This window comes from Brachionichthys hirsutus, chromosome 2 (genome assembly GCF_040956055.1).
Source record: "Brachionichthys hirsutus isolate HB-005 chromosome 2, CSIRO-AGI_Bhir_v1, whole genome shotgun sequence".
Taxonomy (NCBI): domain Eukaryota; kingdom Metazoa; phylum Chordata; class Actinopteri; order Lophiiformes; family Brachionichthyidae; genus Brachionichthys; species Brachionichthys hirsutus.
This window is the reverse complement of record NC_090898.1, coordinates 3097922-3103204: the sequence shown is the minus strand read 5'-3', so window position 1 is coordinate 3103204 and position 5283 is coordinate 3097922. Positions and strand designations below refer to the sequence as shown.

General features: G+C 42.7%; 1 non-coding gene across 1 annotated transcript; it reads right to left on the bottom strand.

The window, feature by feature from the left end:
• Nucleotides 1-2878: 2878 nt before the first annotated feature.
• trnaq-uug (transfer RNA glutamine (anticodon UUG)) lies at nt 2879-2950 on the bottom strand. The gene has a single exon. It is a non-coding gene; the product is annotated as a tRNA-Gln (tRNA).
• Between the last annotated feature and the right edge of the window lie 2333 nt (nt 2951-5283).

Below are 5283 nucleotides of genomic sequence, written 5' to 3'. Positions count from 1 at the left end.
ACGTCTAAGATGTTTTGAATTGAAGCATATTCTTGTTTATATATTTTTAACATTCAAGACTGTTCACCTTCATTCCTCTCTTTTCTAGAGCAGACATATACATTTTCCTCTACCTTTTCACTGCAGATCACAATGTCATCTGCAAACATCATATTCCAAGGAGCTTCCTGTTTCACCTCATATGTTAGTCTATCCATCACCATGACAAACAAAAAGGGGCTTAGAGCTGATCCCTGGTGCAATCCCACCTCTACACTAAACTCCCCTGTTAGTCCGACTGCACACTTCACTGCTGTCGTACATGTCCTGAACTACTCTGAACTACTTTGCTGCCACTCCAGACTTCCTCATGCAGTACCACAGTTCCTCTCTGGGCACCCTGTCATAGGCTTTCTCTAGGTCTACAAAGACACAGTGCAGCTCCTTTTGGCCTTCCCTGTACTTTGCCAATTGCTAGCCTCAAAGCAAACATTGCATCTGTGGTACTCTTCCTCGGCATGAAGCCATACTGCTGCTCACAAATAGCCGTCACAGTAATTACAATAAAATATTCAGTTTTGATATCACTTTTTGAAAAGGTTGTAACTTAAAAATTGTTAGAGATAATGCCAAACTGTAAATGAGAAAAATCATAAGTATGAACCAAAGTTTGTGATGGGAATGAATTAACACTTCTCATGTGGAAAAGTTCCATTCAAATGCAATCATCATGCAGGAACAAATATAATCGATACAAAATCCAAGCAAAACCAAAAAACCACCCCCTTGTCTTGTTATGGACATGAGCAAACCAAAAAAACCAACCGAAGTGGGAAAGATAAAGAACATTGCCCGAGTCAATGCTGCGGAAAAGACGTCACTTTCAGGATCAGCACTGGACAGCTCCATATGTAGCCGGCTACATATGGAGCTGTGCAGTGCTGAAGTTCACCTTCAGGATCAGCACTGGACAGATTCATATATAGCCAACTACATATGAAGGTGTCAAGTGCTGATCCTGAGTGCCATATGTAGCCGGCTACATATGAAGCTGTCCAGTGCTGAAGTTCACATTCAGTTTCAGCACTGGACAGATTCATATATAGCCAACTACATATGGAGCTGTCCAGTGCTGATCCTGAGCATCATATGTAACCGGCTACATATGGAGCTTTCCAGTGCTGACGTTTGCCTTTAGGATCAGCACTGGACAGCTCCATATATAGACAACTACCCATGGAGCTGTCCAGTGCTGATCCTGAGTGCCATATGTAGCCGGCTAACTGGCCAGTGCTGATCCTGAAGGCGAACTTCAGCACTGGACAGCTACATATGGCACTCAGGATCAGCCCTGGACAGCACCATAGGTAGTTGGCTGCATATGGAGCTGTCCAGCCCTGAACCTGAGCACCATATGTGGCCAGCTACATATATAGCCAACTACCTATGAAGCTGTCCAGCCAGAGCTGAAGTTCACATTTAGGTTAAGCACTGGACAGCTCCATATCTATCGAGCTGTTCAGTGCTGATCATAAGTGCCATATATAGCCAATTACCTATGGAGCTGTCCAGTGCTGAATTGACAGCTCCATACGGAGTTGGCTATATATGGAGCTGTCCAGTGCTGAACCTGAATGAGAACTTCAGCACTGGACAGCTCATTTATTAGCCGGCGACATATGGAGCTGTCCAGTGCTGATCCTGAAGGCGAACTCCATCACTGCACAGCTCCATATGTAGCCGGCTACATATGCTATGCTATTACATACAAAATTGTTGAAATCGTTATCAAATTCTTTCAAGCTAATTGTATACCTTTCTTTATGCGCAAATGTCCTTGCGAGCAGCCATGCATGCAGCATGTGATGACATCACAGCAGACATGCAGAGGGTGGATTCACCACTCCAGGAGATTCTTTCCTCGCTGCATTGCAAGGGAAGATATCCGTTGTGATGTAGATGAAAACATGTGGCCAGACAGACAGAACATCTGGATATGCCAGAATGATTTACCCGTGTTCAGTTACAATATGTATTGTTATATTTTTCACAGCTCTACCAAAAGGGTGTTTTGTTATGTTTGTTTTAAATAAGTGACTGTAGTCTATTTTTCTTTTGCACAATGCTGTAGAATTTCAAAAAGCATATGCGGTAAAAATGTGATACGTACGTTTTCACTGTATTGTACTCACTTACTCCCAAATTGCTGTACAATGTACAATGGTACTGTCACTGAGTTCTGACCTTTTTGCATTGGAAAACACTGAGAGAATAAACTGCTATACCGAAACATGAAAAAGCCATTTGACTCTCTTGTTCATTAACGATGGTGTGAAGACTTTGATGACACTGGCAGTTTCATTGACATGAAGACTTGCTTTTGAGGAATGGACAATCCATCTAGCGTGCTTTTGCAGGTTATCCACTAGGTTTTGCATTTTGGACTAATTGTTTTGAGAAATGCACTAACTTCTGTGTAAATATTAGTAGTGATGTGAAAAAAGCACCAAAACTGTAACACCATTGATAAAAGAGGAATGAGTTGTAATAACTGTATACGCCATATGAGGGCAGTATTTATCTAGTCTGCACAGTGGTCGCTTTACGTTTTAGTCAGTGCTGACCAGTACAGACACATCATTATCGTAGAGTATACATTTTAGTAAATCCAGAAACAGTGCAATAAAATGTTGATGAAATGTATATTTGAAGAATATTTATTTATATTTTGCATCTTGAATTTTACCGTTTTAAAAGTACCATTAAATTCGGTTGTTGTACCCAGCTGCACTCACTTATTCATATAACTATTGTTATTAGATTCGCCTCATTCGTCCAATATCAAGGACGAACAGTGCATGTATATTTTTCTGGACTTTTACAAGGAGCGAAAAGGACGAGGTCCCACCGAGATTTGAACTCGGATCGCTGGATTCAAAGTCCAGAGTGCTAACCATTACACCATGGGACCGAACTCTGACGTACGTCACGTCAGTTTGGCTTTTTCAATTTCCATATAACTCTTACTATGACCGAAATTATGGTGTAAGTAGAATTATTGTAATCTGTAGAATTAGAATATAATCCTTTGGACCTAATGGTATTCTGCTATTGGCTATCTATTTAGTTGCCAGTGTAACATTAAAGATTTGTATTTTCTACATTTGTATCTCTAGTTTAGAGGTAACACAAAGAGTACAAATCAATCTTAAAACTATACGTGTTGTTCATGTATTTATTTAACAGTTTTGTTTCTAATGAAGTAGCAGTTGTGAGGTTATCGATGCATTGTAGTACCGACATTTGCCACATGGGGCCAGTGTCTGTCTGTCTGTCTGTCTGTCTGTCTATCTATCTATCTATCTATCTATATAAATATATATATATATGTCTGTCTGTCTATCTAAAATGCAATCCAATTGTAATTTTTTGCACAATAAGAAAAAAAGGCCATATCAGACTGAGAAGAAACTCACAAGACAACTTCCACACAAGGAAGGAGGTCTAGCTGCAACTATCTTCCTGAGACATCATTTTTCACACACATGCTTTCCTCGTAGTGTGCCACACATGTTCTCTATGTGGATGATAGCTCCATTATAATTTAGAATCCTGTTTGCCATGTTTGGCAATCTTCTGCATTGCAGTGAAAGGAGCGTGATTCTTATTTACGATGCAACCACTCTCTGCCTGAGTGGTACGCGGCCTTCCACACACAGCTCAATGCACGGGTGCGGCGTGTTGCTTAACCCGATATCCTACACATCTTAATCCACACAATCTGCAACACGTGAGCATACGATTCCCTCTTGAGCTGCTGCTCCTTTAGCCCCATCTGTGACCAGCAAACACACATACCCAAAAAATACAGATACAGATACACACAGAAACATAGTTGACCTGCTAAGCAGGATTGGTTGCAGATCAATGTGTTTCTGGACTTTGGATGCAAGAATATGATTGAAATCCAAGAGGATGTGAGGCTGTCAGTGTCACAGCTGGTTCAACCTACACTTTAATGCTGGAAATAGGTCACAAATGTTGTTTACAATCTATTATTGTTCATCCTCATTTGCTGTGTGCCAGCCATAGGCCATGGTGTGTAAGCACAGCCACACAAAGGCAAACAGGCGTAGGGTAGGCCCCCTCTTGTCATTATTATAAAGGGTCGACATCAGCAGCACGTCACATCATGAGCGCGTCTTCCCTCCACATCGGCCACGCCGCTTTGTTCGCACAAACACCTGTGGCGCCGGACGTCGATTAGCTGCGTAAAAACGCACGTGACTCTCATCGTTGGCTGCAGCAGCCGGTCACCGGTCACTCACCGGCTCACATTGAAAAGTAGCACAGGATTAGTTTCTACGTGTTTCTTTTATTTTTAATTCAGGTTGGATTTTGTTTTTGTGCGCAGAGGAGAGTTTCGCTGCGCGAAGAACGCATCAGCAGTGCGCAATTGCGCGCGCGCGCATCTTAGAGGGAACGTTGCCCTCCAGCAACTTTTGTAAATTCTTTGTTGACATGCTACAGATCCAACACTTTCATCCAACAGCATCATTATGCAGCCTCACACTCCTGGAGCCACTTACCAACCCAAAAAAGAGCACTGTTTAAACACCGCACAACACAAACACTCCTCATTCATTCCTGCGGCGCAGAAAGAGATCTAAATCTGTCTACTCCCAGACTCCCTCCAGGTGGGACACCCTGATAAAAGCCACAGACTGTGTACTGTACCGAGAAGAACTCCCACAGACAAGCTTATTACTGTGAACGAAGGTTTTGTGTGTGTGTGTGTGTGTGAGAGAGAGAGAGAGAGAGAGAGAGAGGGGGGGGGGCAGTTGCAACGATGTCAGAAAAATGACAAGGAGATAGAGCGGCAAGGATCTATGGCATAACACACACACACACACATGCCTGAATTCAGCTGAACAAGAAGGAAAAAGCATCACCAAATTAATGTATGATTGAATATTTCTTGACTCAGATGCATGTTTTGGTTGATGGGGGGGGGGGGGGTTATAAATCACACCAGTTACTTTGAGGACAAAAATGAATCTAATTGAGCCATTTATTTGGGGAAATAATTGAGCCATTTATCATATCACTGATGCTGCAGCATCTGGTTACATGGTGCAGCATTGTGAAAGGAAAAGGTCAGCGGTCAGCAGCCTGTTGGGGGGGGGGGGGGGGGGGGGCTGCGAGGGGATGAACCTTTGGTTTCTGGAAATGGAAAGCCAATCAGCGTTGCCCTTCTCATCCTCGTATTGTCGCCATCGCAAGTGTGCAGTGATCCATACTCTG